Source organism: Aptenodytes patagonicus, chromosome 5, assembly GCF_965638725.1.
Source record: "Aptenodytes patagonicus chromosome 5, bAptPat1.pri.cur, whole genome shotgun sequence".
NCBI lineage: Eukaryota > Metazoa > Chordata > Aves > Sphenisciformes > Spheniscidae > Aptenodytes > Aptenodytes patagonicus.
In genome coordinates, this window is record NC_134953.1 from 6428545 (window position 1) to 6448135 (window position 19591).

Genomic DNA, 19591 nt, shown 5'->3' on the forward strand with positions numbered 1-19591 from the left:
TACTAAATAAAGGTCAATTTCTATAACTCGACTTGTGTGTAAAAGGTGCGTATAGCTAATCTTCTCCTTGGCTCTACTGAGTCCTCATATAAGGTTTTGTTTTCTGACTAAAATTGGCGCGTATAGGTTCGAGTGCCCACCCTGAGAGGAACAAGGTTTGGTTTTGTGTTTTTGCCCAGCCTTGCATACGTAAATACCAAAGACGTTCAAAAACTGCAGGACGCAAGAAGTGAGGTGTTGGTTTGTGTTAACGTATTTTTAACGTTCTGGCCCAGCGGTGGTAAGGATTTCAAGCAGAAATGCAATTGATTGGATGGAGGCTTTAACTGGGGAACGAGTCTATCGCTCTTATTTTCAAGAGAGTGTCACTGGAAACCAGGGAAAACCTAATAGGCAAAAACGTGAATCATTAGCTTAAAGGCACATTGTGGAATTCTGTGCCTCAGTTTTTACACTTCAGACAGACCAGCCTCTTCTGTTCATTGAGTTATCTGAAAGCTTAGGGAAGGTAATTATTGTGTATTAACTTTTCTGCTTCATCATTCACTTTATTCTCAGATGCCAAATAGTCGACTTCAGCATGAACCGGATTGGTGGATGGTCAGTCGTCTTGTGATCTGCATACCTAGTAATAGCTTTCAGTCATAAGACAGGACTTGCACCGTATCTGCTTTTCTTGGGAAAACAAAACAAAACAAAGAACCCATCATGGTGCCATCTTCTAATAGAGGACGAAGGAAATGAGAATAGGCAGGTTCTGGCAGGTCAGTAACAGCCAAACCTTGCATGTCTTTTGATCGCAAGGAAGTAGAATTGAAGTCTTGGTTCAACACTAGAAAGATTCCTTTAGCTCAGATGCAGTGTTTCCTGATACACCATTTTATTTTGCAGTATTACATGCTGGAGCTAGATTTGGCCGTCGTTCTGAAAAGAGTCACTTTGTCCAGGTGTTTAAATAAAGAATAGAGTTCTGTGGGTGTTTTAAAAACTGTTTAAAAGTAATATAGCTAGGCAACGAAAGCCTGAAAATTTCACCCTCATGCAGCATGTATGGCTGCAGGTAAGGAGTTAGCTAGAAATCAGCATCTTTTAACTTTATTTCTCCATAACTAAACTGACATAAAATGGCTGAAGATACTGCAGCCCATATGTATGATCTGTTGTTAATACGTTGACGAGCATCTGCTTGCTTTCAAACCTTTGCATTCTGTTCACGTTGACCTGAATTGCAGGGCAAGTGTTTGCCAGATCCAGAATTACACTCCGACAGCTGCCAACCTCTCCACCTCAGACAAGGGTCCTTTTTCAGTGTCTGGTAAATTTGGAGGCTGTATCATAATCCCTTTCAGTGAGTGCAAACATTGCCTTAAGCAGTCTTGAACAGCTTGCTTAGATGCATCTCGGATGGATGTATTCATGGTTGAAGTACAGTCTTGTAATCTTTTCTAGACTTACATTTAAGTCTCCATGTAATTTCTAAGATTCTACGCCTCCATTTCACAGCGGACAGTTTCCTTTAAAATACACTGACATTGGAAAAATGTGCACTGGCTTGGAAAGTAAAGAGACTGCTGTGAAAAATACAGATACCCAGCAAGGCAGACTTTGGTCTTGTGCAACAACTAGCAGAGATCCCAGTCCTGCAGTAAAAACTGAACAGTAGGAAAAAGGTGCTTGGCCTCTTCCTGTAAATTTTCTTACGGCTGCTGTGTCAGTGAGTGTAAGGGTTTCTTACTCATCGGGTAGCTTTTAAAGAGGTTTTCTGCCCCGCCCGCCCCCAACCTGAATTCTGTGTCATTTTGCTTAGAAAATGTCTTGGTCGTCTTCACTGAAAAAGTACATTTTTGATGAATATTTGGTAGCAAATTTTTTAACTCTTCAATCTGACTTCTTTCTCTCTTGGTATTCAAAGAGATGCCTTTGCTAGCACAACCCAGATGATGCAAGCGTGAATCCAAAAACCAGGTGAATAGGGGATCCTATTACTTAAGTGTAAACACACTAGCTTAACTTGGGATTGTTAACTCTATTTTAACAAACAATTCCTTACAAGCTTTCATAAGAATGGTTGTTGATTACATTATAAATAATTTTAGACGAATGTCGTAACTTTATATTTAAAAGTTGTCTAGATGGATCCTTTTCTTGAAGTAAACTGTGCATAAAAAGCATACTGTGACTAAAAACATATAAAACATTTTCAGTACTGGAAATTATCTTGTAGACCTCCAGTATGGAAAATGTTTTGAATTTTTTTTTATATATTTTATGTTTATTTCATCTTGTTAACTTAGTTTAAAAACAGCGAGGAGTATTAAAGGTATTCTGATTTCAGTAGATCTCATTCAAGTAAGAGTTTGTAATTAATTTTCCTCTACAAAATGCACCTGTTAAAGGTGCAGTGAGGTTTTTTTTCTCCCCCCCCATGTGTAAAGTATGAAATTCCAGATGATTTTTTTTTAACACGCAAGTCCTTAAAATATGAGTCTTTTTTCCTAAAAATGTAGGAGGGAAAATGGCAGAGATCTAATCATTGTTTTAAGAAGCAAATCACCCAAATCTTTGTACTGTGTAACCTAGTCACTTCATGTTATGGTGAATTATCTGTCATTGCTATCTTTTAGTAACAGTGCGTTACATGCTAAATGTGTGTGTTCACTGGGTTATTTTCTGTGTCCGTCATATTGAAGGAAATAACACCAGTGGCTGAGGAAGCTTTCAGAGATAAGGTATCTTGATTTATGACCCTTTCCTTTGCTTGTTCACAGTATAAAGAGAATGTCCAAGAGCTAGGACACTACTTCTGCTGGTTAAGAAAAACAAACAACCCAAAACCGAATCAACACCTCCCCCCAAGGCCAACGCTCAAAACAAAACAACTCCCCCCCCCCCCAACCCCACTTCCTAAGTGTCCAATTTGGCCTTTCTTATGATTTTGGGTCCTTCCCATCTTCCTAAAGATCTATGAAAAGTTCAGAAAACGAAGACAGCATTTTTCTCTTAATCCACGTACATACTGCATGTTTAACAATACACTGATGTCCCCAAAATTGGAAACAAGTCTGTCAAAATGTTTAATACTTTCAACAGCTTGGGGGGGGAAAAAAAAAAATCTGTTTCTTGGTAAAATTTCATTTATATTTGCAATGGATTTTTTTTTCTTTTAAAGTTTTTTCAGTGCAAATGTGAGTGATGTTTCTTAGGTATTCTTCCCTATGCCCTTCCTCCGAAGGCAGGGGGTGATCGGCTTGCTGAAGATGGTGACTTTGATCTTCAGAGGCAGTGACCCTTTTCCCACAATTTTTGCATCTGGTTTTGCTGCAGATTCATCTTATCTCGTTAGCAATAGTGCCAATCAATTAAAATCATCATAATTCCTTTATTTGCCAAATCCACCTGCCCCACGAATGCTTAGCATTTGAGCTTAGCATTTAGATGCTCAAATCATCTAATTGTTTAACCTAATTAAGACCTGTGACAAACCTAAGGTTTTAGGTTTCAAGCTTGTCCGCTGTTTGGCTAGTGTAAGCAATAAAAGGCTGAAAATGCATTGCTTCATCTAAATACGTGCAAGGGGTCTAAATGCGGTTGTAAGTCTTACAGTTCTGTAATGAAAACAGCTGTTGGTTATAGCATTTTGAGGGGCTGATTCCAGTGGAGTCAGCCAACAGATCCGAAGGTAAGAGAGAGAAACTTGTTCTCTGCTGCGAAGATACGATTCGAGAGTGCTAGCATCATTATAGTAACAAGTAGGTTTGTGAGGCAAAGATGAGTAAGCGCAATTACTGAAGAAACCAAACACGTGGAGCTGAATTCCAGGATGGTGATAGAAGCTGCGTGTCCTCGGCAACCCTTAAGGTTGGTCCCGCGGTGGCAAATGTGTATCACACCTCTCTGGGGCTGACTGAACTGTGAGGCCTTGCAGAGCTTCTGGCTGCAAATGTGTTTCTAACATGCAAATGAATGCTCGTACTTTTATACCCTGGCTTGTACTGCAGTAAAAAAATGTGTGTTTAATAGCTGCAATTATAGTGTGATCTGTTGAGACCTGCTCTGATTCGCAGTTCAACTATTTAGAATTCATTTTTCAGGGTGGTACCACATCTTTTGTGCCAGAGTGACTATTTTACAGCTGCAAAATAAATTCAAATGAAGTTGTAAAAAACCCGTTGCGTACCTTCTCCCTCCTCCTGGCCTTACATGGCAGTTTCCCTCAGAGCTGCAAGATTTGAACTCCCAGAGACACTTGAATTCCTATCTGATGCTGACACTGCTCTGTTGTCCTGTGCAGAACACGGTCGGAGCTGTCTCCTGACAGCGTGGAGTAAGGCAGTGTTGGGGCTGCACTGGCTTCAGTCCGCAGCTGTGCTCCTCCATGGGATACTTCATAGCGCTTCAGTCTCTGCGTGAGTTAACCCTAGCGAGATGCTTCCAGTCCCGGCTCCACGGTGGCAGTTCTGTGCCTTCCGGAGCTGAAATGGGGTTTCTGATCAGCAATTGCTGCCGCGTTTTTCCTTTCAGTTGTCCCTTTTCTGCTATGTAACCGTACACAGACGCATAGTTTTGGCAAGTGCTCCGTGAAATTTTTCTCGGAATAGGAGTGAGCTTCTAGTTTATGTGAGAACTATATTACGGATACATCACAAGCCTTCCCCTTCTTTTACTGTTACATTCGGCTTTAGTGTCCCTTTGCTCTATAGCCTCGCCACCATTAGTAGACAAATCTTCTTTCAAGGTGTGTCTCCCATCCAGTGCAGCCTTCCCGTTCGCCCCATTTCCTTGCTTCATGCTTCACTTGTGTCATTGCTCCTCAACTCCTTGCACATCTAAACTCTCAAAGATATTTTTTCCCATTGCTGATGCAACATAATCTCTCTCTTCCTCACCCTGTTATCTAATACTGAAGTATTTTGGGACATTGTGTAAAGTCTGTTTGTTTCGTAAAGCATACTATGCGGCTGTGTATTAATTACTGATTTGATTCTAGACGCTTGTTATACGCGCTGTTGATGATCTCGTGAACAGCAGCGGCTGATCGACTCCAGCATTCAGCAGCCTGCAATTTCAGATAATGTTGTAGCAAGGATTCCGCGTCTGCAGTTTCTGAAAGTGATGCCTTACTATGTTTCCAGCAGTGTCAGCAGTACATTCGTAAAAGAACCTACTTGGTAAGCAACAGAAGACGACTTGAGAAAGTCCACACACCTGCCTTAGGATTTTATGACCTCTGTTAGTTTACAGAGGCTGCAATCTTTGAATTAATTTGGATTTCCCTCTGCGCTGTTCTGATTCTGTGATAACACAGCGCTGGTAAGGTATGCAGAAGTATAGCTGAACTGACTTGCTACAAATTACCGAGAGCCACGAATGGTGCTTGACCTTCACTAGAAATAAACTATCGTGGTTCTAATTTTAACCTTTTTTTGCTGTAACTTAGGATGTTACTGAAGTTACAAGAGGTCAGTTTATAAAGAGAGTTCTGAAATGCCAGCATTTCAGAATGCCAGAACTCAGCGGAAATAGCCGTATTTCTCTTGTTTCTTCCCCACCCTACTCTTGCACTAAAGCCCAATTTTTATTTTATACCCTCTGTACTGTCAGTCACTTGAAGATGTAGGCAGTCTGTAATACACAATATGATGGAAAGAACAAGAACAGCAACAATCCAGTGTTGGATGTTGGAAGTCGTGGGCCCGTAAAATCCTTTTCAGTTCTCTTACCTGCAGCAAGAGCTATTCAGAAACAGAAATCCTTCCGTGAAACAATTAAGCCAGAGTTTGAAAGTAATTTTCTTTCTTGCTCTCAGTGCTCTGATAACGAGACTTTCAAAATCTAACTGCCTTATTTTTTAGAAATCATCTCCTGTCCAGACCAAATGCATCTGTGGCACCTTAGTACTTGTTCTTGTGAAAATACTATTTTAACTTCTGTGCCTCAGTATATGTACTTCATGATGCAGAGCACTTCCAGCTTTTGTTTTTCTGGGCTAAACAAACTTACCTCTTAGACTCCTAAATGGTAGGGTCTTCATTCCTGCTACCTCTTCTCTGCACCTTTTCTAGGTTGAATGAAGCTACTTTGAATAGCCAAAGTTTACTACCACACGCACAAATGGAAATGTTGCTTTCCAGTCTTTAAAAAACAGCGTTGGTAAAGGAACAGAGCTTCTTTCTCCTAGCACAGAACAATGAAATTTACTGGAGAAAGGAAGAGTCTATTTACAGAAAGTTCCTAGCTCTGCCACAATCTTATCTTGCCCTTTAAAACAGAGATGTTCTGTTATTCTTCCACTGAATTCTTAAAGGAGGTCTTTAATCCAGAAACAGCTTTCAAGTATGCCAGATGTAAACCTATTTCAATGATTTGGGGTTTATGGCTTTTTGTTAGCCCCTGCTACTTATCGGATGTGGTTTTTGTTTAAACAAGGGTTTGTTCCATCATAACCCATTGAGTCATCCTGCTTGACGGCGTGAATTCATGGTTCTATAGTCGCTCCAAACCGAAGTGTCCTGTTCCTCAATGAGGGGGGAAGTTAGGTCAGCTAACCTGTCCAAGGTGGGATTCCCCTTTGAGTATATAGTCCTGTGCTTTCCGAGTGTGGTGGTTTGGGTTTTTGTTGTTGTTGTTTTGGGGTTTTTTTTAAATTTAATTCTGCAAATACCGCACACACCAAGAACGCTTCCTGAAAACCAGTGGTACTACAGATAAGTAAACGACCGATATATGGTTTGTTAGTCGATGTGAAACAGAAAAATGGCAAAATTGTTCAGAATGAAGCTGATGGGTTACATAAAAAAACCCCCAAAACCCAACCCTGATGTTCTGGTTTGAAATTATTTAGCCTTGCGTTTGATTTTTAATATACCTACCTTAAAAATGTGTCTTGAGCCTGAAAGTTATATTTGGAAAATGTAAATGAATTGGAATGGAATATTTCATTTGATAAACATTGAAATGAGGCGTTAAGTTTCAGCAAAGGGAAGGCTGTTGTTGTGTTTCATCCAATTTCTTGGTATTCACTATTTTCAGGAAAATGTTCAGTAATTTCTGAAAAAGAAAGGACCCTTTAAAATGTGTTTCAAGCCCGCTACTCAAAACAGGAGTTATACTATATAATTACTCATCATTAAAAGTTTTGTTTGGGGATTTTTACCGTGTGTAGTACAGAATGTAACGATTAGAGGAAAACAAATATTTCTGGTATGTGAGAGAGACTAAATCTTTCTTTTCCCAGTATGTTAATATGGCCAGTACAAAAACTACAACAGATGAAAAAAAGACGTTAAAAATTATTTCTTCAGCAGAAACAGTAATACATGGAAGATGACTTGCAATTATCAAATTGTTCTTGTAAAATTCGAGAAACTCTCCCTTGATGCAAACTGACACATCCATCAAACTATCACTGACACTCTATTTATTTTTGTAGTTACAACATCTTGTTTACAGTCATTTTATGCTGTATATAGCACTGATTGTTTTTTCTTGCAAGATTTAGAGCAGAGTTTTAAACTGTCGTCCTCAAGGTCACGAGCCTGGCAGAAAATTCTCCTCTTGCTTTTTGTAAACCATCAAGTCCTTCAATAACCAAAAAACCAAACCAGACAATCATGCTTAGGTTTAAGAAAATAAAAGAATATGTATTCTATGACAATTTCTTCCATAAGACAGAAAGTATTAGCAAAATCAATGGTGAGAACTTGCAGCCTTAGTAATGACTGTAAATCAACGGCTGCCACGCATGGCATGGAAACACGAAGTGACTGAATCTTAAAATAATGTATGCTGCAGTCTATAACGCCCAATTAATCGGAGTTCAAATAACGGTGGTTCTGAAGGGATCAAAGTATTGCATATTTCTTATCTGTAAATCCAACATCTCTAGCGTGTTAAATCCAAACACCTATTAAGGGCTACTTCGTAACAATCGCTCTAAATTGATGAAGGCATACTAAGCCTTGTATGGCCACAGACCTTTAATTGAGACCAGACAATAATAATCTAGTCTCCAAAGTATGCAGAAAGCAGGAGAGAGCATCAGGCTGACTGGCTCAGCGTCAAGTCCTACTTATAAAAGGTATGACTTAAAATGGAAAGCCTTTGTGACAGTTTATGCTGACTAACTCAATGTGTATAGCCTGTGCAGAGAGTTATTTTCCACCTATTCGTGAATACACAAGCAAGGCAATGGGCTTTAAACACAGGGGGGTGCAGGCAGTTCTTTTGTTTAGTCAAATAAATATTTTCCGATGGACATTGAACTGGTTCTAATTTATGGGCAACAGATGGTTTTTCTTCACTAGTAATTGTTTTTTCCAGAAGATAACTCTGTATTAAAATTCGTGAGGATTCATGAGCTCTTTTATCGTAGGTAAAGCTCTTTATTGAAACCACTTGATTTTTTTAAAATGAAAACCCAAAGCGACTTCCTCAAACCTCCAAAGCCTATTACTTTATTATATTCTGGGTTTTTTCTTAGAGGCAAACACTGTTAAATGTGGCGTTGCACTCTTCCCTGGAAGCAAAATCCTGAAGTGTTTATAGGATGCAGGCATAACAGAAGTTCACTAAACCGGCCTCTGCTTTTAACTCGGGTAAGATGCAACGGCATCAGATCAAGATGTCAGATGCGAGTCCTGAAAACTCTTTTGAATCCACCTGTGTTCAAAATTAAGCGTTCAGAATTTCCTGATAATGAAACAGTTTTATTCTTGTTTTGGGACTAGTGAACAAACAGTTTGAGTTTTATGTCTCCATCCTCATCCCACTAAAATAAAAGTGGGACCTTTTACCTAAGGTAAAACCTTACCCCTTGCTGTAGGAACCAGAACAGGCACTGAGGCCTCTCACATTGTAAGTGCTCCTGCCAGAAGCATATTGTTAAGTTCTATTTAAAGCGTATTAAGTATTTTGAGTAATCGGAGCAATACCAGGAAGTTTTAACCTCAATAACTGATACGCTGGTTTGACAGGGCTTTCGCAGCAGAAGTCACTGTTGTATAAGCCTTCACGGATACAACGCTTTTCTCATTATGGAAACGTATGTACAGCTCGAGTAGCGTTTTCCTTTTATGACTTATTCAGAGCTCTCTACGATCCTTTAAGGTCTATTCATACAGATTTGTGGAGGAAGCCCTCTAAGACACAAGTATTTGAAATACCAGTCTCTAGTTATGTTGCCTTTGAGCTTTAAATTTTAAAGGTCCAGAATTCGGTGATAACAGCATTTTTTTCCCACTGACAGGTTGCACGTTTTTAGGTACCAGCTTCCGGAGTTAGACATACAGAACTTCCTCTTACTTGAAAAAAAAAATAATGCAGATTTGCATCTTTCTTTTGTTTAGGCACCGGTGTAAGTAACGCGGTCATTAACCTGTCAGCAAACTCCTCTGCCATGTGTTGCTGTCTTGCACGCAGCACATGCAGATTGTCCCAGTGCCTCCCCAGAAGTTGCCGCATGTCTTTCCTTTTGCGATCCGTGCATTGGGCCGTGACCTTTCTCCTCTAAATTTCTTTATTCAAGTTACAGACACCTCCGCGTACAGGTTTTGCAGCGATCCTGTGCCCTGCTGCCAGTGCTAACCTCTACCATCAAAGGGCACAAGAAACCCTCTCGCTCTGGGCGAGTAGGAGCGTGGCTGCGGTCCAGCTCTGCCTGCTGCGTGCTTGCTCCGCACGGTTCGGGTTGCTGTTTTTTTAAGGGACTGAGACGCTGGCCGTGTTTCTTGCTTCTCTCCTCACCCTGCTGGAGGCCCCAGAGCCCCTGTTTGCTAACCTTTATTTTTTTTTCCGTTTGCTTTGAGAGCGTGGACGTACTGTAAAACTGTTTTAATTACCTGGATTTTACAGGTGGCTTACCTGGTTTGTATTTGTACAAAACCTAGCAATATAGAGAGGGAACGGGGCAGGAAGGTCAGCGAATGGTTAGCTGTTACTTCAAACAGGAAAATAATTAAAACAAACCCTTCAACAGTGAAGTGATCTGTGAGAGGCAGAGCACCACGTTACCAGATGTGATTGCAGGGGCAATTTTTTTTTTTGAGTGCCTTTGGTTCTTGGAAGAGCCTGTGGTTTATTCCAGAAGATTACAGAGTCCTTTTTCTGCAGCTTAACACCTTTTTACAGATGTCTTACAGATGGGAAACTGTATCCTGTTTTACAGATAGGAAGCTGAGAGGCAGAGAGACCAATTTTTAAGAAATCGTAAGGGATTTTTTAAAAGTGACTAATATAATACTCTGATGCCATAAAGAGGAGAGGCATGTACTCTAAGCATGTAGCTTAACAGGAGAGCTGTGCTACACGATCCTGCCTAAAGTGTCAAACTACCTTAGTGTTGCTGATTTCGGTGCACTCACTGAGGCAAATAATTACTCTAGGAAATAACATTTCAGTATCTCACAATCAGCATTTCTCTGAGTTTATTCCTCACATCATAGAATCATAGAATAGTTTGGGTTGGAAGGGCCCTCTGAAGGTCATCTAGTCCAACCCCCCTGCCCTGGGCAGGGACATCTTCAACTAGATCAGGTTGCTCAGAGCCCCGTCCAGCCTGACCTGGAATGTTTCCAGGGATGGGGCATCCACCACCTCTCTGGGCAACCTGGGCCAGTGCTTCACCACCCTCAGCGTAAAACATTTCTTCCTTCTATCATTCTGTTCCTATTTCTTCTGGTCTTCCAGAAGGGACTTTGAGCTCTTGCTCTAGTGCCACTGAAGGCAATAGTGTTTCTCCTGCAGCTCAAAGGCAAAACTTGTTGCTGCCTTTTGTCACTGTTTAGCAGCCCAACAAATCTCACCTTTGAGGAGTGGGGGGGGCAGGGGCACAAACGTGATTTTTTTTTTTTTTTCCTAAATGCAGAGGGACTGATGAAAGATAAAGATAAATTTGGTGCTCTTGGGGTTTTGACTTGGTTTTGTTCCCCCCCTCTTTTTTTTTTTTTGAGGTAAAGCTGAGTTTATACAAGTATAAAGCTGGGCAGTCCACATATTGGATATTGCTATGGCCTCCAGCCAGAGTTGGAGGAGTCATCAGTCAGTTTAACCTGATGAAGGGCAGAGATGGACATAAATCCCCCTCTCCAACAAGATGTAAACATTTTTCTTTTAGACTGCTTGCTTTTTCCTTTTGTGAAACTTGTAGAGCAAAGGGAGCAATTTGAAGGAGAAAGGTCTGGACCACATGAGTGCTTAGTTTGTTAATGGAGTGTGTTCTGATCTACCACTGCTTGGTACTAGAAGATCAGTCTTTGTTACGCAGCCTCTTGGTAGCTCTAGTTTTACATACAGGAGAGCTGAAATACAGTGAAATTACAGCCTTGATTTTCAACAAGTACTAATATTGTGGTTTAACCCGGCAGGCAGCTAAACACCACACAGCTGTTTGCTCACTGCCCGCCCCCCCCCCACCCCCTGGGATGGGGGAGAGAAATGGAAAAAAAAAAAAGTAAAATTCATGGTTTGAGATAAAGACAGTTTAACAGGACAGAAAAGGAAGGGAAAATAACAATAATAATAATGACAGAAGAATATACAAAATAAGTGATGCACAATGCAGTTGCTCACCACCCGCCGACCGATGCCCAGCCAGTCCCCGAGCAGCGGTTGCTGCCCCCCAGCCAACTCCCCCCAGTTTATGTACTGAGCATGACGTCCCATGGTATGGAATGTCCCTTTGGCCAGGCTGGGTCAGCTGTCCCGGCTGTGCCCCCTCCCGGCTTCTTGTGCACCTCCAGCCTTCTCGCTGGCAGGGCGGTATGAGAAGCTGAAAAGTCCTTGACTTAGTGTAAGCACTGCTCAGCAACAACTAAAACACCGGTGTGTTGTGAACATTATTCTCCTCCTAAATCCAAAACACAGCACTGTACCAGCTACTAGGAAGGAAATTAACTCTATCCCAGCCGAAACCAGGACAACTAAGTAGCCATATCCCACCCCTTTCATTAATGATGGAAGGGAGTCCATGACTAGGAGCTGTGCAGGTCACTATAGGGTCAACTCTCCGGTACTCATCTTGCTGTGCTTCAAAATGGGGTGTGCACCCCGTTGAACTTCTGTGGTCAATCCTTTGTGTCTAGAAAGGAGAAGTGCCGGCTGCCCAGCTGCTGGTGTGCAGCAGCCTCAGACTCAACCTGTGGCGCTTGTGACAATACGAAGGATGTTAGAGTGCCTGTATTTACTGACATTCCCCACAAAGTCATTGCCCCCCTAATACAAGGGTATTAATTACAGCTAGAGAAGAAACATGGTGACTCCAAGGTCAAGAGATGAGAGCGTGTAATCTGGAGTTCCATCACAACTAATTATGCTTATGCTGCAGCTATTAAAAGTTACAAGGTTGCAGTTCTTATGTGGATGCTTGCTTCTAATTAAAGAAAACGTGTGTGCTTTAAGAACTGAAGAATAAATAGATTCCAATTTTTACCTTTAACTTAATTTCTTGATACCTTTTTCATGTGAACGCTAGCTTATTGGTTTTCTGTGCAAATGTGGTTTGTGCATTTGTCGGATGAATTTAAGACCGCGTTTGTACTTACCTGATACCTTTAGAGGCAAGCCTTGCCTGCAGCGCAAGATAAAATGAGCCTTACAGTCTTGTCTTATTCTTTTCTTCATCTTCGGTGCATCTTTTTTCCCTTTCTCGTTTACTGCCTGTCTGTATGGAGGTGCTTCAGACAGTTAATCTAGGCAGGTGAATTTAACATTGATTACTCAAACCAAAATGGACAGTATGGATACACTCATTCAAGAACAGAGGCATTTTGAAGTGAGTTACACTGCAGAAACAAAAACTCCTTGAATTCTGATGAGAGCATTCACATTGCAATGTGAGATGTGCAAGTACTTCAATTAAAAATAAATTCAGATCATTTTTCCCAAGTGACTCTTTGCAAACACAAAGGACTCGGTTCTCTTAACTCCGGCATCTTGATAAAAGAGTGAATCCATGCACTTTACTCTTCACCCCGGTACTAATCGCTCTTGTAGCAGAAAGATATGCGCAATTTCCCTTATGGAAAATACCCCCTGTTTTCTCCAGTGACCCTGCTGCTTTATTTGTGCTTCAATTATACCATTTGTACTCCCTGCCTGCCTTCCTTATTGCTCTCCTATTTAGGTTATCATTATTTACTATGGTTTGCGTATACGGGTAGATGGAGTACTATTTCTTGACGCAAGTCTTTTATGATGTTTATTGATGAGACATCTGTGGGAACAGCCTGATTGTATCCTGTTCGGTTACCATTTGTGTTTTGCGTTAATGTGCTGCTTTTCAGAAGCCTTTCTGTAAGCTGCATAAAATGAGACTCCAAGCTGAGAGCAGTGCAGAACATCTCCTTTTGGCGTAGTAGCTGCCTTTCTATTTTAACTAAGTGAGGTTCAGTGAATGTACTGAGACTTGCATGAATAAGCACAACTGAAGCTACACTAGCTTAGGATTAAGATCGCAAGGGGTGTCAGGTGTATGCTTCCAAAGAAATGCTCACCTACAGCTGTATGTTGTCGTGGTTTAACCTCAGTTGGCAACTGAGCACCACGCAGCCGCTCGCTCACTCCCCCCCACCCGGTGGGATGGGGGAGAGAATTGGAAGAGCACAAGTGAGAAAAACTCGTGGGTTGAGATAAGAACAGTTTAATAATTGAAATAAAATTATAATAATAATATGATAATAATAATAATACACAAAGCAAGTGATGCACAGTACAATTGCTCACCACCCGCCGACCGATGCCCAGCCAGTCCCCGAGCAGCGGCCCCCCCGGCCAGCTTTCCCCAGTTTATGTCCTGAGCATGATGTCACATGGTATGGAATGTCCCTCTGGCCAGTTTGGCTGTGCCCCCTCCCAGCTTCTTGTGCACCTGCAGCCTGCTCAGTCGGTAGAGCATGGAAAAATAAAAAGTCCTTGGCTAGTGTAAGCATTACCTAGCAACAACTAAAACATCGGTGTGTTATCAACATTGTTCTCATCCTAAATCCAAAACACAGCACTGTGCCAGCTACTAGGAAGGAAATTAACTCTATCCCTCAGGACATATGTATACAGCATATTTATATAATGGGAGATTCTCCTATCGGCCGCGTGGTTTTGAAATAGTTACTTTCCTTCCATCCTTTTTGCAGCTCTTGATGTGTATCATGACTAGGAGGAGGAAGGATAGTAGCTTACAGACTGCTATTCCCTCTGCGTATGGCTGATACATTTCTATTCAAAGCTGAGGTTGCATTCAATGTACTGTGGTGTTGGCAGATGGTGATAAGCTACTAGGTGAGGACTTAGAAAATTGTCTCCCATTTCTGGGAAACGGTGACTCTCTCTTATAATCCTAGGCAAGTCAGTCTGGTTTGACATTAGATACCTGTCGTGGTTTAATCTCAGTCGGCAACTGAGCACCACGCAGCCGCTCGCTCGCTCCCCCCCGGTGGGATGGGGGAGAGAATCGGAAGGGTAAAAGTGAGAAAACTCATGGGTTGAGATAAAGGCAGTTTAATAGGGAAAGCAAAAGCCGCGCACGCAAGCAAAGCAAAACCAGGAATTCATTCACTGCTTCCCACGGGCAGGCAGGTGTTCAGCCATCCCCAGGAAAGCAGGGCTCCATCATGCGTAACGGTTACTTGGGAAGACAAATGCCATCACTCCCAACGTCCCCCCCCTTCCTCCTTCTTCCCCCAGCTTTATACACTGAGCATGACGTCCCATGGTATGGAATGTCCCTTTGGCCAGTTGGGGTCAGCTGTCCTGGCTGTGCCCCCTCCCAGCTCCTTGTGCCCCTCCAGCCTGCTCAGTCGGTAGAGCACGGGAAGCTGAAAAGTCCTTGCCTAGTGTAAGCACTGCTCAGCAACAACTAAAACACCGGTGTGTTATCAACATTGTTCTCACCCTAAATCCAAAACACAGCACTGTGCCAGCTACTAGGAAGGAAATTAACTCTATCCCTGCCAAAACCAGGACAATACCCCATGACAATCTCAGCAGACTTGAAGGGAAAAGAGGAAAATATTACAGTCATAATATCCTTGAACTGGCATAAATCTACCCCAACTTGAGAAACGTTGTCCCAGGTTGTATATATCTTCTTTATCTTCTTTAATGCATTTTCTTCCTGGGTCATCTAGGCTGTAGACTCACCCCAAAGGAGTGACATTCTCTGTCTCACTTGGGTGAAGAATAATACCACTTAACGTTTCCTTGCCGGTCTTGTCGACTTCAGGCTGTAGCTTTTGATCTATAGTTTTGTATAACACCTTGTAGAAGGAGGCTGTGATCTCATTTGTGGCCCCTTGTGCAGCCCGAATAGGAAAATTTATAGAACTTCTGTACATGGAAGAAAATGTTAACGTAACAACTTTTAGACGGCATGTCTATCTGGGGAAAGGGGGTGGTCTGGAGCTGCGGCAACAGCAATTGAGATACAAAATAGGGAGTGTTATTTGTTGATGACAGAATGTTTGGTGTTTTGCAGCACCCGGCTGAGCCTCAACGGCAAAGTGACATGAGAGAAGCAGCGTTTCCCCCTGCTCTCCTCCCTGCCCTGCCTTGCTGCTTTGAGTTCTTCGGGAGCCTGTAAGAATGGTCAAATGCATTTTCATCGCTTGTGAAAATGCCTTACTATCAGCCTGTGCCCACCATCTGTCAGGAAATTTCAGCGAATAAAAATACTGCAGTTGGCAAACAGACTTTAAAAGCAGGGAAAAACAAAGAGTGCAAGTGCCACAATGCCATTTCTGATTTATAGGGAATAAAACTTTGCGTTTTGCAGACACGCATAACAATTTCAAATAGCTAGGCTGCAGAAAACTGACTAATGGAATATATATAGATGTATTTAATGCAAATTTTCAAGCACTTAGGGCAATTAGCTGTGTGTCTGTCTACCCAAAGTTTTGCCTCTAAAGAGAAACCTATTGATTGCAGAGCAAATGTGTGCCCCTTCAGTCTTTCCCAGTAAAGAAAATAACATCTTGTGACATGGGAGAAAGCGGGAGCTGATTTTTGAAGAGTACCCAAAGCAGTGAAGGCTGAGGTCAGGTCTGCAGTGGTAAGCTTTCCTGCCATCCGCTGTCAAGCGACAGTATTGACAGCGGTAGCATCACTGGAATACAAACCTTCTGGCTGTTTCTGCCAGCATCATGAACTTCTCACAAAGATGTTTTACATCTGCAGAAGATGTAGGCGTGCGCTGGGAAGAGCCCAGGGCTTTCACCTGTCGACTTCGCTATTGTGCTGGCACTTTGCCTGCAGGAGCCTGGCTGTCGAAGGGCTGTGGCGTTCAGGGAAGAAATCCAAGTGGCGGAAAAGTGAGCCTTGCTGCTTGAGTGAGGAAAAACCTACGGTAAATGAAGACCATCCATGTTACAAGAACTTTGTAAGGCAAATTAATACAATTACGCTGCATGCCTTGGGCATCTTGCATGTAATTTTGGACAGTAAATATTTATTTCAGGGGACGCTTCCTCCCCGGGAAACCCAGGGCGTTGCAGGAAGGAGCACCAAAAGTGCTGTACGCAGGTCGCTCCTGAGCTCAGGCTCCAGGCTGGCCATAGGTGCAGATGTCTTTTTCTTTGGAGGGCTCCTATTGCTTATTTACTTGTATTACTGACAGCTGTTCTCTTCTGCAAGTATGATATCCTGGCCCAATTCTAACTGTAATCCTTACAGCCTGCTTGACTTAAAATAGCCCATACATTAAAATATGTCATTTCTCTTCTAACCGATGGTGGTGTTTTTAAACAATTTCCTTTTTTCACCCCAAATATGGCTCTTTCAGCTTTGAATGTTTCTCTATTTCTAGCTTCCAAGGACTTGGAAGGCATTAGGCATTGCATGAATAAGACAAGCTATTATAAATATTTAGCTAGTTAAAGCCTTTCTGATTTTTTAACTTCAAAGTTAGAAGTAAATGGGATACTTGTTAAAGACTCTTGCATTTTTTACGGCAAGTTATCGACGTAAATCTTTCACAATAGTTTGGGACTTCTCACCGCGTGCCAAAATACATCCTACCTCAGTACCACTGGGATTCAGAAACTAGACAAAGTGTCAGAGAGACTAAAACAAAGCCTCGTGCCTGGAATATTCCTAAAAGACTCTGACAGCATCAGCGCTCTCTGAGTGCCATTCAGAATACTGTTGCTTGTCGGTTGCTTTCTGCAGACCCTTCTCAGCTATCATCCTGTAACCTTCCAGGGAACGGGAGATGCAGCTTTGACACACACACACCCCCCCCGTCTCTCCCGATGGATCCTTACAGGACCCAGGTTTCCCATTTTCAGGATGAGAAACCTTAATTGCTGCGGCAGAGGAAACGCGACTCCCTCTTCTACCTCAGCAGCCTTGTTTTAACGGGAAAACAGCAAGGCCTGCTCGGTTCTTTCAGAGGACGGTTAAAGAGTTTACTCTGGGACGGGGGGCGGGGGGGACGGAGGACAATACTTGAGGCTTGTGCTGAAGCTGAGTAAGCAGGACCCTGCAGAACAGAAGGACTTAACTCCAACAGGGAGTGTAGCTCAAGGAGTCACCCAGACATCGAGCGTTTTTTCTGTTTTACTGACTAGCTTTAAACAGCTCCCTTTCTCATGTTGGAACGGCCCTTTTGAGGCATCTGCCTTTCCTAAAGCACCGTGTGCTATCCAGGTTTTGTTTTCCGCTCTGGGCAGTTGTCACCCAGAGGCCCTCAGCATCTGTGCCTGATGATATCCAGCCATCGGACTTCTCAAGTGTCGGGAGGGTGTTCCTGGCTCCTCCTATTAATCCATTCAAGTATTTGTGTATTTTGAATGTAGGACACTACAGTCTGTGTTTAACAGTTTTGACCCAACTTTAAAACACAGAGTATGACACAGTAATCTGGTTCTTTAGTCGCTTCCATTTTGATGATTTTGACCCAAGGTGGGTCAGGTCTGGCTGGGTCCCTATTTAGTGCTTGAATTGTATGTTTCCTGTTAGTCTGTGATTGTTGAAATACCACACCAGCCTCCCTACTGGTGGTTTACCATTTGCACTCTGTGTATATGGTTCTTTTTTGACAAAAAACAAAGCAAAAAAAAAGAAATAGCTGAGTGGTGCTGGTTGGAGAGGATCGATCAGAAAAATAGTTTTCCTTTTTTCTCAGGAAAGAAGAGAGATTCCAGTGGAGTCCGTGGTTGTGTTTTCCTCTCTGTCAGAAGCTCTGGGCGATCCCTAGAAGGCTGTGTAGCCTCTCCAGGCCTCGCTCTTAGGCTGTAAAATAGGAGCATCGGTACATCCTTTCCTCATAGAAACATTTTCTGGATGAGATTGCGAGGTACTTAAATGCAACGGTACCTGAGTCTGCACAATAACTGGATAAATGTTTCTTAATTGTTTGATTAATATCCTATTAACACAGCTGGACAAATAACTGAAAGTACATTTTGTCTCCGGTTTAAGAAAATGGAGAGTTTTATCTATGAGCAGTATTCTTGTCTTAACAAGTATTTTAGCAAAGAGGTTTGAAGAAATCCGTGGCAAAGAATGTTTGTGAAACAGCTAATCTTAGACAAATAGAAGTAAAGTATTTAAAGAAGGCAAATGTTGAACTCTAAGACACAACTATTTGCAAAAGGAGCCTGGTTTCACTCAAAGTAATGGAAGCAGCTCACGTGAGCTATTTATCAAGTCCTCTGCAAGGCTAGGGTTTCAAAAAAATTTAAATTGCTCAGTCTTTAGGCCAAAAACTTACTGCAGAAATTACTTAGAGAATATTAGTAAATGTGAGAATCGGGAAATGCTCAATGGCAATTCATAAACAAAATATTTTTTTCTAGTTTGTTTATCTCCTGGATCGTTAGTCCTGTGTCTAAATGTTACTTTTGCCTTGTAGTCAGGCACAAAGAGGGGGGGAATGGAACTTTGAAAAGGGAAGCGTTCAAGATTACCTTAAGAATATGGAAAAGTTCCACTATAAAAGTCTTCCCCGCCTTTCAGACCAGGTTTAGACCATAACCAACATACCCAGGACGGCGTGAGCCCTGCTCAGTCTCAAAGCCATCCTTATCTGCTTCCCCCTTTGTGCTAAAGGCACCACAAACGGCTGGAGAGAGCATTGCATGTTTTCGTCATGTGCTGCTGTTTTAATTGGACTGGATTTAAGCTATGTCTAGATGTGCTTTCAAGAAGCTGTGGCTTTCGTATTTTTTCATTGAGACTGACCAGAACTGATAATTTATGGCTGTAGAGCTGATGACTTAGCACTTTCCAAGTTCGATCTGGAGCCAAGCGCTGCGGTAATTATTTTGCAGTTGATTTCTAATGGACCTTTGAAAGCTCGGCTTGGGGATGGCTGAGGCTCAGGGGCAGCGCAGCAGAGGCACTGGCAAAATGGCAAAGGGGGTCACTAGCAGTTCATGCAAACTCCGAATCTCGCTGTTGCCCTTCTTTTCCAAAAGAAGCTTCCAGTCTGTGACGAAAGTGACCGACGTTCCTCTGTAAAAAACAGAGAAAAACTGTAGCACGTATATATAGTTTGCTGGAAAGATGTGCTAAAATCATTGCAACTTAATCCATCACATTTTGCTGCTCCTTCCAACAACTGAAGATCCATAATCACGTTATGCAACCGCCTGAGGATCTC